We start from the raw sequence: 19,574 nt of genomic DNA on the forward strand, positions 1-19,574 counted from the left end.
AATATTGAAAGGGTTGTAGAAGGTAAAATACTAGCTAACTCCACTTGATCAGTTACAAAAATGAGGACTGTATTTCGTCCTTATTATGTTAAGAATATATATATATAAAACCTCTGGGGGTTTTCCCACTTTTAGTCCTTGTATTGAAGTTTTTGGTTGGTTGATTGATTGGTTGGTTGGTTTTGTTTAGTTTTTGCAGTACTAGGGATTAAACCTAGGAAGCACTGAATTACATCCTCAGTCCTTTTTTTTTTTTTTTTTTTGGTACCAGGGATTGAACTCGGGTCCTTATTATTTTGTTAAATTCTGAGACAGGATCTCATTAAGTTGCCCAGGCTGGCTTCGAACTTGCAATCCTCCTGTTTTAGCTTTCCAAGTGGCTGGAATTAAAAACAGAATTCTTGTGCTCACTTCGGCAGCACATATACTAAAATTGGAATGATACAGAGAAGATTAGCATGGCCCCTGCACAAGAATGACATGCAAATTCATGAAGCATTCCATATTTTAAAAAAAACAAAACAACAGCCTGGGATTTAGCTCAGTGGTTTCGCCACCTGCTGCACAAGTGCAAGGACCTGAGTTCGATCCCTGGTACCAAAAAACAAAAACAAAAACAAAAACCAACAGAATTCTTAATGCTGCCTGCCTCACAAGCATAGTACCAAAACAAAACAAAACAAAACTAAACAAAGCAAACCAGAATTCTTGAATGGTTAAATGTTGGTATTTAAAACATTCCAGAATTTGTGCTTTAAATATTTTGGATAAAACCTGCAATCCTCCTGCCTCAGTTTACTGAGTAGCTGAAATTACAGGAGGGCACCACTATACCTGGCAGAGATGTTTTTAACTTTATTGGTATTTAAGTGTTGAATATTTTACAGCATAGTATTAAGTTATGGGATGTCAGGAGAGAGGTAAACATAACTTAAGGACTTAAGGACTTTACCTCCTCTTCTGAGGAAGGAATTAGTGCATTTTTGGTTGTACACAGGATACAATGGACCCTTGACTTACAAACTCAATTGACTCATGAGGGCTGGTTGTAACTCAAGTTGGCCAGTTGAAGGCCCGGGCTCTTCTACACAGCCTTCAAAATCTCTCTCCTGAACATAGGCAGATCTCAGTGTCCTTAGAGAGACACTGGCCCAGGATTTCTCAGTTAACCCCACACAGGAAAGGTTGTTGTAATGTTCCTTCCAGAACTCTTTAAGGGTTGAATCTGTATCTGAGTCCCTCTGGAAGCACAAGTGGCTGGCATTCAGGTCATAACTCAAGACTTTGGTAGTAAGTTAAAACTAAAATTTTAGTCATAACCCAAGTTGTTTGTTTGTCAGGCCGGTCATAACTCAAGGGTCCACTGTAGTCATATCACATATGAAACTATGATCTTGTTATGGTCTTTATCCAGAGTGTAACTATAATTTAAGGAAATGCACATGGGTGCCCATTTGACAAAATGGTGAATTTGTTGTGTCAATTTGCCTGGTTTAAGAGATACTCAGATACAGTGATGCCTTGGTACTCATTGTTAATTGATTCTGTGAGATGTGACAAAAATAAAAATGGACAAATACCAAATTGTTTTGGCAGAAAAGGGTAGTGAGTCATAAAGCAATCAACACTGACAAGGTTGAGCTTGTGTGTTGAATACAAACAAATGAAGAATGCCAGGACAAAAGTTTCATATCATTTTTGATGGCTTCAAAGTAATAGAGTACCAAGGTACAGCTGGAGCTGATAAGGCATTGTTCTTCGTGTCTCAGGAGACACTGAGCCCATCTTTTCTGCTGGAAGAGAAACCCAGGTGGAATTGCTTGAAATTAGAATGACTAGGCTGCCCCAGGTGAGTCTTGAGGGTTTTTCCCAGGTAGATTGGACTGAGTGAGGAAGATCTGCCCTTTTTGTAGACGGACACCATGCAGTTGGCTGGAAGTCCACAGAGAGGAGGAAGGGCAAATCCTCTCTTCTTGGAGCCAGAACACCTTTCTCCTCCTACCCTTGGACATCAGAACTCCAATTTGTGTGGCTTTTAAATTCTGGGACACCAGAGGCCTCCCACACGCTCTTGGGGCTTCAGCCTTAGACTGAGAAGTATACTGTCAGCTTCCTTAACTCTGAGCCTTTCAGGGTTGAATTGAGCCATCCTACCAACTTTGGCTGTTTTCTAGCTTACAGATGGCCTATAGTGGGGCTTCTCAGCCTTCATGATCTAGTGAGCCAATTTCCTTAATGGAAATTGTATTTTTGTGTATATTCTATTGGTTCAGTTTTCCTGGGGAACCTTGACTAAGACATGCTATGTGATTCTACTGATATAACATCCATGAAATAGCAAAATTATAGAGGTAGAAATAACTAGTGATCTTCAGAGTTAAGAAATGGTGGCAAGGAGGAAGTGTGCATGGCTATAAAAAGATAGCTTAAGGGAGATCTTTACAGTAATAGAGTACTTCTGTGTCTTTATTGTATTGATAGTTGTTACTTGAATCTGTACTTAGGACAAAATATCATAGGACAATGCACATACTTTATAACAATGTCAGTTTCCTGGTTGTGATGTTCGTGATCAGCTGAGCCCTTGCATCTGAGCCTGTGGCAAGGCAGCACATCATGGCGGAACCACAGGGTGGAGCAAACCACTCACCTCATAGCCAAGAGAGAGGCATGAGCTCCCCATAGTCACCTCTGATGGTGTGCCTCAAATGACCGGAAGACCTCCCAGTTAGGCTCCACCTCCTGAAAACTCCAACCACCTTCCACCAGCACCAAGCTGGGGTGAACCCTTTACTACATGGGTTTTTGTGGGAATTCCAGATCCAAACAATAGCAATTTTGTACTATGATTTCATAAATATCATCAACTGGGATACACAGGATCTCTGTATACTAATTTTGTAATTTTCTTCAATCTGTAATTATTTTCTAAGTTGTTTTTTGTTTTGTTTTGGTACCAGGGATCAAACTCGGGTCCTTGTGCTTGTGAGGCAGGCGGAGCAACCACTGAGCTAAATCCTCGGCCCTTATTTTCTAAGTTTTAAAAAATTCAAGCAAAAAGAAAAATCATGGTATCATGATAAGTACAGAAAAAGCGTTTGGAAAATGCACCATCCTTTTACTTTGCACAAACAAGCTGAAAAAGAGCATCTATGAAAAAGCTACAGTCAACAACATGCTTAATTATAATAAAAAATGAAATGCTTTCTCCTAATAAAAGAAACAAAATGAGGATATCTATTGCCATCACTTCTGTTCAACGCTGTATTGAAAGTCCAGTGCGATTCAGGGAGAAAAAATTACGACATATGAGAAAGTGGTAAGTAAATCTATTTTTATTGACATGACTACCTAGAATAGAAAATCATAATCTACCAGAAAAGCTATTAAAACTAATTAGTGTGTTTAAAAAGGCATTAGCAAATATCAATGTACAAAAATAAATATTTTTATGTAACAATATTTCTTTTAGTATTGCTCCTCTGGTAATGAAATCTGTTTAATTGTCTAAAAAGGTTCTTTCCCATTCCTTTTTTTTTTCGTACCAAGGATTGAACTTGGGACCTTGTGTTTGTGAGGCAGGCGTGGTGCCACTGAGCTAAATCCCTGGCCCTTTCACATTAATTTTTGAAGGATGTTTTCACTGAGTATAGAAGTCTAGGTTGGAGTTTCTTTAATGACTTTGAAAATAATCTCCTGTCTCCTGACTTCCATCAGTTTTGTTGAAATACCATGTGTCCTTTCTTCTAACAAATTTAAGTTTTTCCCTCTGTTTTTCAGAATTTTTACCATGGTGTTTCTAGTGTGCTTTTATTTTTGTTTTTCCTGGGGATGTGGCATTTTTTGAATATGTGACTTGACAGCTTTTGTGAGTTTCAGAAAATTCTTAGGCATCATCTCTTCAAATACCACTTCTGCATATTCATATTCTCCTATCCTTCTGGGACTCTAAAATTAGTCTCAAAATTTTGTGCACAACTTATTGCATGTTCACTGGAAAAACTAACTCAAAGTACCCTTGTCTTTCTGTAGTTATATTATGGCATTAGTGTGTTACGTATCATAAAGGAAATAATTCCTGCTAGACTCAGTGGTACCTGATTGTAATCTCAGCCACTGCAAGTTTGATGTCAGCATGAGCAACTTGGCAAGATCTTGTTTTGAAATAAACACTTTTAAAAAGAGATAGGGATGTAGGTCACTGCTAGAGCACTCGCTTAGTGTGTGTGAGGTCCTTGGTTTGATCCCAGCACTGCATATAAAGAAATAAGGGCATTATAGTTTCTGAATAGCTTTCAAAGAATAAAATTTCATTATTTGATTTTTATCTTATGAATTAAACTGATGCTTTTGCTTTTTTTTAAAGACAGCATCAGTCTCAAATACTGCTTAGGTACTTTAACTGTATTGTATAAGCGTTAACTTCTATTCACCCACACTTATGGAAAAAGTCTGTATCCTTCATTTATTACTAACAGCCAGGGATATATGGTTATGGACGCATATTTCTGTTTCAGCTTTTGTTTGAGCAGCTTCCAAAACATCCTCCTTTAGGTTTTCGGAATCTGTGCCAAGTTCAGCTCAGATTAAGTTTCTTTGTTAGGATTGCTTTTTAAAGCATCTGGATCAGAAATCATATGCTTCTGCTGCATAGCAAGGAAACATTTGGAAATCATCAGAGACATCATAATAAAGGATGAATAGTATTGTATGTTTTTTCGTAGGGTAGGTAAAGGCTACAACAAAAAAAATAAATTTATCAAGAATTTAGAAAATGCTAGGCTGACATTGTTAAAACATTTTAAGCAGTCAGTGGCTTACTTTGAAAATGATATTATTTTACATATATTGTTTCTAAAGCTATCATGAAATTTCTCTGAGTAAAACTAGAGATTTTTTTCCTTTTACCTATTTTTACTCTCTCTCTCTCTCTCTCTCTCTCACACACACACACACACACACACACACACACACACTGGTTTAAAAGGCATGTAAGATTGAAAACTTCTGACAGCATCATCATTTTCATTTTGTTCCTAAATTTGAAGCAGAAACTTAAATGATTCTTCATAGCATTTCAACAAACTGCACCCATTTGAGTAGAAAGGTTGTCTTAGGTTTGGTTTAGATTTCCCTGGACAAAAATAATCCATCTACTTTAACAAAAATATTTCCATTTTTATTTTTTTAAATCTCCAAGGAAAGCATTGTGTCATTGTGTCACATTCCTAAGTGGGCCAGAATTTCAATGAGTCTCAGAACTTTGGTACCTGTAAAATAAACCCACACCTATGGTTTTGAGGATTTTCAGTAGTTTCCAAAATGATTGATGAATTCTGAAGAGATTATTTTATTATCCCATACATAGCCATGAGAAGGTACATTTAGGTTGTGGTCTAGAATCCCCATGATTTACTGGATAAGCTCTGAACTGTGGAATCAAAAGAAAATAATTCTTTTTTTGGTTAGAGGGTGACCTTTGTCATTTTCTCTTCTGTTTTACAGTTAAATTTAGAAATAATTTTCTCCTTCATGTTCTCTTAAAAATGTTAGTGTAAGCCTATGAAATTATCATGGTATATCTATATATATATTATATATATATCTTCTTGGGGCTATATAAGGGGTAATCAAATGGCCTTTTCAAAATTTCATCAATTGTGAAATCATCAACTGATGTTTGAGTGCTAATTAAAATGTCTAGAAAGGTGTGTGTGTGTCTGTGTGTGTGCATGTAGGCATGCATGTGTGCTAATGCACATGTGGGTGTGAATCAGATCCTTCATCTTATTGGAGCTCTTTTTCTAAAATTGCTGTTTATTTTTCTTCATCTAACTAACAGACAGTATTCGAGGAAAGAAAGGTAGACAGATCCTTCTGGGAGGAAGGAAATGTGCTTTTAGCCTACCTTATCTCCACCTTAAAGAATAGCTAAAATGTGATGTCTGAGATAAATGTAGCAATGAAGTTTTTATTGATTGATATAAATATGTATGGCTTTGTTCAGTTGAATCCTGCTGCTAGGAGTTACTGGCGTATGTAATACATTATCTTATTACACTCATTTTATGGAAGCTGATCCTGATGGGACAGTGGAAGGAGAGCTTACTCCAGCTTTCTGGAAAAGCAATTAATCCTGCTGCTTATGTAGCAGCCATGTCTTGGATCGTAGTGGTGTGCTGGCACCCTTTCTCTTTTTATTGAAACAAAAATGCAGCTGCTGACCAGAAGTGCAGCTCTACAAGTGGGCCTTTCATCATGTTGGGGAGAGATTCATATCCAGGGTTGACATCATTTTGGTTATGGCCTTTTCATTATTAAAGCTTGGAATTTCAAGTTTGTTTATTAAAGATTTAAAGCTATGGGTTAAATCACCACATTGAAATCCACTTATTTTCCTATATGACCATAAGTGGATAAAGTGTGCTGGAAAATGTATTTTTCAGATTTTCCCACCAGGTGAATTATTTTAATTGTGAAATACATTGTATCAAAAAGAAACGGATGCTTATTTTTCCCTCGAATCTTTAGCATTCTTCTAAGTAACTTTCACATCCTTCAGTTTTTAATAATTGCATCTAGCAAGTGTTTTATTTTTAAAAATTTTTTTTGAGTACTTTTGTTTTTTATTTGAGTAATGAAAATGCTCTGGAAGTAGACAGATGTGATGATTGCAAAGCATTATGAACATACTAAAAACAATGAACTTCACACTTACAAATTACTAAAGTAGTGAATATTATTATAATTGTATCTCAATGAAAAATTTTATATGCTGTCATGAACATCACAATATAAAATCTAGAGTTATAATGTTTCACTAGACACAGTTTTGAGATATAACAAACTACAATCATCTTTGAAGAGTCTTTTTAATTAAGATACATCCAGTAAAAAATTGTGCATTGTAAGAAAACTTTTCACAAACACATACAATTGAAACTACGCTTCTGAAATAAATGTTTGTATTTCTTTGAAAAACGTAATGACAATTTTATATTTTTCAAAGTTATTAGTAAAATTGTACTTAGGAAACATACTGCTAACTCATAGCATTAAATGAAAATGGTTCACCTTCTTTGTAAAAGTGATTTAGAGAACCATGAGAATGTTGCATGAAACATTTCTTTTGAAAAATCCCCTACATTGTGAAACTATCATTCTATATTCTATCATTCATATATTCATATACATATTCATATATATATAACTCATGTTCAAAGATTGAAACAGAATATATAGAAAGCAAAATTCACTGACAAATTTGAAAGCATATTTTTTATATATTCCACTACTATTGTCACAAATTTTTAGATTCAATTTCATGTTAGGCATTTTGTGACTAATAAAAAGTATGTGACTTGAAATGTCAAAAAAGTAGTGCTTATAAAATATGTGATAAAATATTTATCTCTTTTAATATTACATGAAGCTACATTTTACCAAATTATGAAACTATATAGGGCAGTTTTAAACAATATTCAGAGACTCTGTTTTCTATTTTTTCAACTTCTGTTTCAGCTTCATTTCCAACTTCAGCTTTGTTTTCATCTTCCTCTGTATCTCTCCTATCTTTCTCATCTCTTCTTCCATGTTCTTTTACATCTTCTTTGTCTTTTCCTTCATCTTTTTCTTTTTCCTTTCCATCTTCTTCTGCATTTCCACCTTCATCTTCCTGCCCATGTCTTTTTTTCATATTTCTTTTCTTTATCTCCTTTCTCTTTTCCATCTTTATCCTTTTTTCCATCTTCCGTCTCTTTCCCACCTCCTTTCTCTTTTTCATCATCTTTGTTTTCATCACCTCCTTTTTCTTTTCCATGTTTTCCCTCTTTTTTCCCTTCTCCCTCTTCATCCTCTTGATCTCTTTTTTCATTTTGATGATCTTCCCTTTCTCCATCTTCTCCTTTCTTGTTTCTATCTTTGTCTTCTTTTCCCTCTTGACCTTGTGTTTCATCTTCTCCTTTCTCTTCTTTACTTTGATCTTCCTTGTTTTTCTGATCTTTTACATCTTGTTTTTCTTCTGCCGTCACTGCTTCTTTCTTTTCTCCTCCCTCTTTTCCAGTGTCATCATTTTTTTCGTCTTTTATTTCCCCGATTTCTTTTTTAAGAGCTAGTGCCTCTATAATTTTTTTTTCTCCATTTTCAGCATTTTTATTGTTGCAGTCCTCTTTAACAACTTCTTGCTTGATTTCAGCTAGTATTTTCGCATTTGAATCTATGTTTCTTTCTGTCATACCATTTTTCATCTTCGCTTTAGCAAACAGTCTAGCTGATCTTCTCTTTGGCTCTTGCCTTATGTCACCTTGACCTGCAGCAGAGGCGAATTTTTCCCTTTTCTAAGACAGTTTGAAGTCTGTGCCGCCTAATGGCACAATATTACCATTTCATAGGCATCTGGCATGACAAGAAATGGAGGAGGGGATAAAAACAAAAAGAGGGAGGAAGCATGAAAGCAAGGAAGAAAGGAAGGGCGAGGGGGAGGTAGAGAGAGAGGAAAGAGGGAGGAAAGAAGGAAGGAAGGAAGAGAGGGAGGGAGGGAGGGAAGACTGGAGAAAGCTATGGCTTTCGCTCTCCCAAAACGAGACAGTGGCCGGAGAAAAGCCTCTAGCAAGTGTTTTAGAGCTGTTGACTCTTACATGTTAGTAAAAATAGTGATCAAGACTTTTACTTAGTCCTTGTGGCAACTTTACTATGTATTTCGCCTGTTTTTCGTCAGTCTCTAAAATGGATGATTCTTTAAGACACATGGCATTCACTAGTGTTTACAAAGATTTTTAACTTTCGGAATAGTCTTGTGTTCAGAGACTCTCTTCATTTGTAATCCAACCTTTTTCATGACAATTCATCCTTTATTGCAAACACAAAAATTAGCAGAATGTTTTTATATCCATGCTTTAATGTAAATTCTATTTTAAATAGCAGAATTAACATTGTATAGTCAGTAAAAACATTTATAAAAACATTAACAAAGCAAAAAGTTTATAATTTAACATTTCTAGAGTTTAGGACATTTTTGGCTTTTGCTTTTCCATTAAACCATTATCTATTGAACTTCACTTTTCACCTCTAGAAAAATTATTGTAATAAAGACCATTGAGTATATATACAATAGCTTTTATTTTCATGTCCAGTACATTCTGCAAATGTATTAGTAGGTAATAATTGAATTTTTTGTTGTTAACATTTGTTTTGTTATTGAAGATGATGCCACTGAGTACTCTCCCATTCAATTCAATTCTGGTACCAACTACTTGGAGTTATCATGAGACTCTGTGGGTTTAGAACAAAGTCCTTCACTGCCCGAATTTGGATTACCAGTCAGAAGTTTGGGATGTTACTAGCCAACTACAAACTGGGGCTTCCCATGACTCCTTTATGTTCCACAGTTTGCCAGGTGACTCACAGAACTCGAGAAAGCACTATATTTGAAGTTATTATTATTATTATTCTTTTTGGTACCAGGGATCGGACTCGGGTCCTTGTGCTTGGAAGGCAGGTGGCAGAACCACTGAGCTAAATCCCCGGCCCCTTAAGTTATTATTTTTATGAAGGATGCAAAAGAGCAGTCAGATAAAGAGCTAGACACAACACAGTGAGAAAGAGTCCTGCTCACAGGAGCTTTTGTCCCTGTGTGGCAGGATGTGCCATTAGTGGGCCCATATATTTACCACCCAGGAAGCTGAGCCTATTACCCTGAGTTCCGGTGTCAATATGTGGGCATGACTGGATAAATCATTGGCCCCTTGACGGAACTCTGTGGCACTCTCCCCGCCCTGCAGATTTGGGTGGTCCAAAGCTTCAGCTTTTTTTTTTTTTTTTTTTTTTTTTTTTTTGGTGCCAGGTATCAAACTTGGGACCTTGCGCTTTTGAGGTAGGCGCCAGAACCACTGAGCTAAATCCCTGGCCCGAGCTTCAGCTTTTTAATCAAGTGATAGTCTTTCTGATGAGCAGCCCTCATGCTGAACTGCGTACGGCCCTGCCTCTGTCACCGGTAGCGTAACATAGATACTCCTATCACAAGAAACCCCATTAAACCACTGTTGTCTTTTTTTTTGTTTTGTTTTGCTTTGGTACCAGGGATCAAACTCGGGTCCTTGAGCTTCCGCAGCAGGCGGCGAAACCACTGAGCTAAATTCCCGGCCCTAAACCACTATTGTCTTTGGCAGTGATTATAATTACAAATATTTGCTACCATTTTTGAAGGAAAGACAAAGAAATACTATGTTTAGAAAGATAAGTAGAGTTTTACATTCAGCGGTAATCAGTAAATCAATGGAGGTTACATTGGATAAGTCTCTTGTTGTTGCAGTTTTTTCTTTCAATATCTACATTTAAAGGAGATCTAAAGATCCATAATAACTAGTTCCTTCTTTTGAGTCAACTTATATTTTTAAAAACCTTAGGCTTAAAGGAAATACCAAACACTATTCAGGGTGCTTGAAACATGCAGTTTCTACCCACTGAAAATGGCCATTTAGCATTAGCCAGTTTGTCCTTATGATGTCTGCTTCACTGAAGTTTGCATATCCAGACACGAGTTTATTTCTCAGCCACACCTTGCTAGCACCAGTGCTTCAGTTGGGATTTGAATGGCCCCAAAGGTCCATATGTTAAGGCTAGGTCTCCAGGACGCTGCTGCCTGGAGGTAGAGGAACCTTTGAGTGCTGGGTCCTAGTGGAAGGTCCTGAGGTCCTAAGGGGGACCGTGGACTCTGGCCCGTTCCTTTTTGTCTTTGCTTCCTGGGGTTGAGATGAGCAGTTTTACTCCATCACATTCTCCTGCCATGATGTGAGCCTCATTATGAGCCCAAAGAAAAGGGACCAGTTGATCATACACTGGAAATTCCACTACTGTGAACCAAAATAACCCTCTCTCTTTATAAGTAATTGTCTCAGGTATTTAGTGACAGGAAGCTGACTAACAAAGCCAGAAGTACAAATCTAAGTACTGATCTTTCCACCAACCTGTGCTCAAAGTGCTGATCAATAATATAATTAAAATTGCAGAAATGTGGAGTTGGGGATATAGCTCAGTGGTAAAGTTCTTGTCTAGCATGCATGAGGCACTGGGTTAAATCCCCAGCACCATAATTAATAAATAAATAAATAAATAAATATTTCTTCAAAAGACTTTGATGCTCAAGTGATGTTTAACTTTTATATATACCATTACCAGATCTTATTTACCTTTGTTAATGTTACTCCAGATGGCACAACAGATTTCCTAATTAATCATGAATCTTACATACATAGAAACTAAGCAATCATGCTGTTCTTCGTTACTATGAGAACTAATAATATTAAAAATTTTAAGTAGAAAATGTGACATTGGTGAAATTATTGTTGTATTTTGAGATAATGTAGACCAATATTTGAAGACAACCTATGATTTTAGGGGGGAAATCAATTTAAGATAACCTAAAAAATGTTTATTTTTCTAGATGTCTTTTAAAACATTAAGAATAAAGTATACTCATTATTTATATATAAAAACTATAAATCATGGGCCGGGAATTTAGCTCAGTGGTTCTGCTGCCTGCCTCGCAAGTGCAGGGTCCCGGGTTCAATCCCCAGTACCAAAGAAACAAAACAAAACTATAAATCATGAATTAGATAAAATTATATAATTAATAATATAATTATTACACAATGTAATTATATAATATATCATAATATATTATAAAATTCATTATATAATTATAATGAATATAATTTTATATAATTCATATAATTATAAAATTTATAATTTATATTTATATAATTATATAATTTTATATAATGTTATACTTGGTGTTATGATTGTGTGTTTACCTACATATGTACTTGGATGTGTGTGTGTATGTGTGTGTGCACAGGTTCATGTGTGCACTTGGGGAGTAGGAAGAGAAAGAAAAAGGAAAGGATGAAGGAAAAATGAGATTCAGTAATAAGCAGAAAAAATAGACTTACATAATAAATTGGACTATAAAGGTAAAAAAATTGAACTATGAGGTAAAAAAAACTTTTTTAAAAGCAGATAAATGTCACTAGAATTTCACAATCAGTTATTTATTGAGCACATACTATGCAATTAGCGTTGTACCAATAAGGGAACGTCAGCCTTGCTTTCAAAGAATGTAAAATCCAGTAGCGGTGACCGAATGCTACATAAGAAAGTAGAAAAATAAGTCACATGGTGTTGGTAGGGAATGAGTTAACTTTTTAAAGAGGAAGAATTTGCATAGCATTATTCCCCAAATAAGGTCTTCATTGTTTTCACTAGGAAATTCTAACTTCTTTGCTAAAGGGTATAGTGGACCATAGCCCCTTGTACAGAGAAGCAGGTCTATTTTAATGCTATAGTTGTTATACTTTTCTAGAATGTAACTGCTAAAGGTTTAAAATTGTGTTTTTGAACGCTTCCAGTAACTGCTCCAAAAGCAGATAAAGTTAAGCTGCTTTAATTCAAACCTTAATGTTAGGCTGGAATGTCTCCTTCTTCGTTTTCCCTTGCCCTTTGTGCATAGAAAAAGAAAAGATATTAACAAAGGTGATAAAGAGAATCCTTTAAATAATCAATGAAGATAAATTTGCAAGAAATAATTTCTCATGTTATTCCTATACTATTAAAATTATTTCGGATAACATCAAATTTTGGTATGAAGACTAAAATTAACGTCTACTTGGTGAATGGATTGTTTCTGAAACTGTATAGATCAAGATTGTTTTACAATAGAGAAGTCATTTGTGGTCAATAGGGTATAAAATGTGGCCTGAGATGCCAAAGTATAATGAAATTAAATTTATGTCACTCTCATTTTGCTTTCTGTTCTATGAAGTAATCATCAATCTACTATGTCACTCGAGGTTGCCTAACAGCTGGTGTTGATAAAAGACACTAGTCTTAATATATTGTAAGGATGGTTATAATAAACCTTGTACAATATGCTGAAAATTTTTATGGTCAATTCATAACGAACATGTGAACTTGTCAAAAAATCAATACTTTAGTGAAGGACAAATTTGGGTGGGTCATTTTTAAGATGATAGTTTTTAGATTATTCTACCATTTTTAAAAAACAGCTATTTTTACCTAGCTATTTTGCCCTATTACATTAGTAAACAAATGTAAAATTTATTACTAGGCATCTTTTCCCAATCTGATAGAGTCTAGATGTTTAAAAAAATTAGGTCTGATGATATTAATTTTCTGGTAACTAATGTTGTACAACATTGCTAAATGACAGTCCATCTGTCAAATTAATGTCATGACATCCCACTTGTTATTTTAATACGTTATGAGGATGAAATGTGTTTTTTAGATATGTTTTACATTTGCACTAAGTAATGGAAAGTACAATATATTATGTGCCTGTGCCCTGAGGAGAGTTTTTAACAAAAATAATTGAAGGTAGTAAATCTTACTGCCTTTCCCTGTGCATTGGCCCTTCCACAATATACCTTCTGAATTGGATCTTCTAAACTTAGCAAGCCTCCTAGATAGAGATAAACGGTGAGCACTATTGTGTGCATTCTAGAATGAAACCCACAATACTTGCCAAAATTTTCTTTGCCCTGGAATGTTGATTTAATAAACATTCTCTATGATCACTTTTATGGTGTTTGATGCTCTTTCCTAAGATTGAAATGTGCTCTTGAATGATGTTGTTATTGAACACAAGTTTTTCAAATAATTAGGAACATCTACAAGCTAATCTCCAGTTTTAATTTGATTGTATATTTGGTTAGTGTTTTGCTTAAAAGAGTGTAGAGGGGGTGCATGATTTATAATGTGTTTGGTTATTTGTTTAAATTGTCATAGGCAGCAATGATAAAATTTGGTGCAGAGGAATAATGCAGTTCATGTTTGATATATAACTTATTATATTTCATTATGCCTTCAATAATTTGAGGATGACTTGCTCTAAGACACCTTAGCAAATAGTGTTGCTCATAGTGATTTGTTTTCATGTGTAAACATTCCGCACAGTTATTTATTACACAGTATCTTTTCAAAAATGATCACAGAGTTTCCTAGCTTTTGTGTAACATTATCCAGAGCATTTCCAAGCCTGTGTTTAAATGTGACAATATATGGTGAAAAGTGGATTTTTAAACTATTTAAATCGAATACTTTTCAACAAGAAATGATGTGAATGTAAGCTAATCCAATGTATATGAATGTACCCAAGCTTGCAATATTGGTTTATCCATTAATTTTCTTAGCACAGGTGTTTGTTTAGTGGGAAGTCATCTCACAAAGTGATGATAGATATATTTTATTCAGAGCTGGTTATACAAGCCCAACATCTTGTACATTTTAGGCTCAAAACTGTTGGGTTAGGAGCTATTGCCTGCAAAGCTTAAAAATCACCGTTGAAGAAAAATTATTCATGATGTTTCAATAAAAGAAATATTTTCTAAAGCTTTCAATGAACAAATTAGAACATTAAAAATCCAGGTAGGAAGGAATTTTATTATAAAATTCTTGTTGAATAGCTTTAGACCAGATTTTTTTTCTAAAATATAAATCTTTTACTGACTTTCCACACTTAAAAATTAACACATTTTTCACAAAAATTAGACAATACAGAAATCTCAAAAGTGGAAATTCCACCTATAATCTATCTCTCAGAGAAAAAACATTGTTAACATCCCACTGTACGTCCTTTAAAGATTTCTTTTACAAAATGCTTTTCAAATTTAATTATACTTAAGCATAGTACTTTGCAAACCACCTTTTCTTCACTTAATGAATATTTTCCCATGGTCCCATGTCAATATATGAAGATCACAGTAATTTTTAATGATGACATAATATTCTTTTGTTTGGTACCAGGGATCAAACTCAGAGTCCTTGTGCTTGCACAGCAGGTGGGGAAACCACTGAGCTAAATCCCCGGCCCAATGACATAATATTCTGATCATAGTTAAATCATGTGATAGGTAAAGCACAATTTATTTGATTAATTTCTCTATTAATGAACATTTAGGTCTTTTCAAATTTGGAGCTATTATTTAAAAAAAAAAGACCCTGAGGCAGGAGAATTGCCATGAGTTCAAGGCCAGCCTGGACTACATAGTAAGCTCATGGCCAACATGAGCTTCAAAGCAAGACCCTGTCTCAAAAAACCAAAAAAATTTAAAAATAATTTTTAAAACCATTGTATTGGTTTAATGATTTCCTTGGGGTAAATTTCTAAAACTTCAAACTGCTGGACTTAAGTGTTGAACTATTTAAAATTTTTGTATGTCTTGCCAAATTGCTCTTTGAATTAATACTGATCAATATACAAATTTACAGTGCCATCAACAGTGTATGAGATATTTTATCCTGCATATATCTGTTTTAATATTTGTGCATTAGTTATAAAAAACATTATATTTTATTAAGTTACAAATCTTCTTTTACTGAGGGGCTAGGACATCTTAAACATCTATTGACAATTTTAGTTTTTTTCATTTGTGTAATTACCAGAAAATGCATGCCTTTCACCCATTTTTCTATATGAGTATTCATCTTTTTCTTATTAATTTCTAAGAGCCTTTTATATAGTGAAGATACTATTTTTGTGTATCATACATTGAAGTTTATCTTTTAATCTAGTTTGTGTTATATGGTTAATTTTCAGTCAATTATACAGAAAATTTTTGAGTCTGTTTATTGAGACTTTCTAGTTTTAGTGAATGCCAAGAAATGTCTTCCTCACATAAGATTATGAAAATGATATTCTTTATTTTGGTCTACTGCTTTGATAATTTTCCTCCATTTATTTCTTTTTATTAATTTTAATTGACATATACAACAAATGGCACACATCAAAAGTGTATAATTTGATAGGTTTTGACATATTTATAAATCCATGACAAAATCAAGATGTCAAACACATCTATTAGCTCAAAAAGTCATTTTATGCATTTTTGTAGTCCCTCTCTCATCTCTTTTCCCCCAAATAATCACTAATAAGCTTTCTTTCACTGTAGATTAGTTTACATTTTGTAGTATTTTATGTGACTGGAATAATGCAATCTCACGGGAGGCTGAGATAGGAGAATTGCAAGTGGAGGGCAGCCTGGGTAATTTAGCAAGACTCTGTCTTAAAAATAAAGTAAAATGGGATAGGGATGTAGCTCAGCACTCTCTGAGGTCAATCTCCAGTGTTTCCAAGAAAACAAATTGTCCCTATATCTGTGGGTCTATTTCTGAACTCTCTCTTCTGTTTTTGCTTACTTTACCTTTATAATACTACATGTTTATTACTGCAGGGTTTTTAGTTTTGAGTTTGGGTAGTGTTCTTTATCAAAGTTGCATTGACCATTCTAGGTTCTTTGCATGTCCATATGACTTTTGGGATCAGCTTTTCTATTTGGAGTAAAAAAAATCATAAGAATTCTTATGAAGATCACATCGAGAAGAGATCTTAAGTATGTTGAGTCATCTAATACATGAAATAGCTCCATTATTTGGGTATTTAATTTCTTCCAGTAATGTTTCATAGCTTTTAGGGTTCAGGTTTTGCCCATCTTTTGTCCCATTTATTCCTAAACATTTCATATTTTATGCTGTTTAAATGTATTTGTTTTCTTTGTTGTTAATTGTATTAGTAAGATTTCCCATTGATTAACACAATACCCAACACCCATAACTTAAGGAGGAGAGGCTTACTTTGGCTCACATTTTAAGGAAATTCATTCCATGGTCAGCTGGCTCCAAAACAGAAACATCATGGTGGAAAGGCCTGGTAGAGCAAAGCTGTTTAGTTCATAGTGGCCAGGGAGCAGAGCAGGGGAAGAGTGCCAGAGAGGAAGGGGCAAAGGACCAGACATAGAGTTCAAGGCCACAGCTCCATGACCCATACAGATACACCCAGAAGTGTGCTCCAACAATCACCTGGGAAGATCTCAAAGCCAATCCAATTGACACTCCATCCTAATTGCCACATTAATATAAAGAAATATAATTGATTTTTGTATGTTGCTTTTGTATCCTATAACCTTGAGGAACTCACTTATTAGTTTTAATACAGTTGTGTATAGTATGTTGGCTATTCTACATATGTGTTCACATCATTTGTGAATAAATTCTTTATTTCCACCTGGATGCTTTTAAATTTCATTTTCTTCTTTCATTGCACTGTCTAAAACCACCAGTACAATGTTGAATAAACATGGTGAGAGGAAACAAATTTCCCTTATTTTTGATAAATAGAGATAAATAATACAGTCCTTCATCATTATGATGGTAGGTATACATTTTTTGTAATCAACTCAACATTTTCTTCTATTCTTATTTTCTTGGATTTTTTTCATGAGAAATGTATATTGGATTTTTATCAATTACTTTTTCTGTGTCTATGAGATGATCATATAATTCTTTTTCAGTTTGTTAACATGATGATTACACTGATTTATTTTTTAATATTAAACCAACCTTGCATTCCTGGAATAAACTCGATGTATTATTATTTCCACATGTTGGATTTTATTTGCTAAAATTTCATTTAGAATATTTATATCTATGTTCATGAGGAACATTAGTCTGTAATTTTCTTTTCTTGTGATATCTTTGATGGCACTGGTGCCAAGGCAATGCCACCCTCATAGAAGAACTTGGAAAATACTCCTCTATACTTTCCTGGAAGAATGTATGTCAAATTGATATTATTTTTTTCTTCAAATTTAGGTTAAATTCACACACATTGGCTCATTCTTCTGTGTAAGCTTTCAATGGTGTTTTTAATCTCCTGGAAATCTGTTTGTATCTTTTTTATGGATTCCATTTGTTTCCTATGTTGGGATTCCATCATGTTCCTCAGCTCCTCTATTTTTTTTATCTGTGTCCACTCTAGATTTATTAACTATGTCTTGGACTATGGGCACAATGTCTGCTGTTATGTGAGAAATTATTTCTGATTTCATTTTTTCCAGATCCTCTTTTGTTGCCAGTTCAGTGAGTCCAGGTATCAGAGTGTTCCATCTTGTTTCCCTTTGGGGTTGGTTTAGGTGATCTGGAAGTCTGGGGGGACTTTTGCTTTTTAAATTCTTTTATTGGTACATTTTAGGTACACAGTACATTTACATCTATCACTGGGTGCTTGTATCTTTACATGATGAATCTTGGTTCTTATTTTTTTCCCCATTACCTGTGCACCCTTCACCCCCTCCACCCTTCCCTATTTACGTAGATTTTGTTTCCATTTTTTTCTTTTCTCATAATTTTTCCTTTCCCCTTCCCCTCCCACTTCCCCTACCCCTTTGGACCTTTTCCTATTTCAAATTATCACATTTTAATCATTTTAATCCTTATTTACACTTTCAGTTTCTCATACTAGAGATACTATTCGGTATTTACACATGTGTGTCCTATTCATTTCACTTAAGAGTATGGCCTCAATATGCATCCATTTAGCTATAAATGTCTCTAGTTTCTCATTCTTTATGACTGAGTAGTACTCCATTTTATAAAAAAAAACACCACATCTTCTTTATCCAGTTTCCAGTTGATGGGCACTTGGGCCGTTTCCAAGCTTTAGCTATTACAAACTGTGCCACTGTAAACATGTGCGCACATATATCTCTGTGATATGATTCTTTTAATTCCTTGGGGAAGATACCCAGGAGGGGAATAGCTGGGTCAAATGGGACCTCTAGCCCTAGTTCTTTGAGGTATCTATCTCCTTACTGATTTCCACAGTGGTTGCACCATTCTGCACTCCCACCAACAATGGAGAAGGGTTCCTTTCTCCCCGCCAGTATTTGTTATTGGTTGATTGTTGATAGCAGCCATTCTTTGTGGGGTGAGGTGGAATCTCTGTTGTTTTCATCTGCATCTCTCAAATGACCAGTGATGTTGAACATTCTTTCATATATTTATTTGCTGCTTTTACTTCTTTGTCTGAGAAATGTCTGTTCATTTCAGATGCCCATTTTTGAATTGGGTCTTTGAATTTGGGGCATCTGATTTTTTTCATTTCTTTATATATTCTAGATAGTAGACCTTTGTCTGAGGAACAGCTAGTAAAAATTTTTCCCCACATTGTAGGTTGTCTCTTAGCTCTGTTGGTGGTTTTTCTTGCAATGCAGAAGCTTTTTAATAAGGTGAGATCCCAGTTGTTGATTCTTTGTGCTAGTTCCTGTGCTACTGAGGTTTTGTTCATAAAGTCTTTTCCTATGCCAATGTCTTCAAGAGTTCTACCTAACTTATCTTCCAGCAAGTTTAGTGTTTCTGACTTAATATTTAGATCTTTAATCCACTTTGATCTTAGTTTAGTGCATGGTGATAAGTATGGGTCTAGTTTTAATCTGTGGCAGGTTGAAATCCAGTTTTTCCAACACCATTTATTAGATAGGCTATTGGAAGTCTGGTTTTGAGACTTGTTTATGTGTCTTCTCATTTCAGTGGCGGGGGGGGGTGTTGCTGCTGGTGCCCACACTGCTCACTTTCTCTGTGCTGTGGGTGGGGGATGGAACAGCAGCCCGGAAGCCTCCTCCTGGGCGCTGGGAGTGGCTCACCTCTTCTGTGCTGTGGGGGATAGTATGGCGGCCCCAGAAGCCTGGGAGCGGCTCACTTCCTCTGCCAGGATTTTATTTATAACT

The 19,574-nt window shown here is 35.1% G+C and overlaps 1 non-coding gene across 1 annotated transcript; it reads left to right on the forward strand.

Moving 5' to 3' along the window:
- The first annotated feature begins 403 nt into the window (after positions 1-403).
- LOC147823774 (U6 spliceosomal RNA) lies at positions 404-510 on the forward strand. Its single transcript, XR_015443341.1, has one exon. It is a non-coding gene; the product is annotated as a U6 spliceosomal RNA (small nuclear RNA).
- Positions 511-19,574: the final 19,064 nt, after the last annotated feature.

The sequence above is a fragment of the Heterocephalus glaber genome, unplaced genomic scaffold (assembly GCF_053883595.1).
Source record: "Heterocephalus glaber isolate CG9 unplaced genomic scaffold, H.glaber_assembly_v1.0 deba00001564, whole genome shotgun sequence".
NCBI lineage: Eukaryota > Metazoa > Chordata > Mammalia > Rodentia > Bathyergidae > Heterocephalus > Heterocephalus glaber.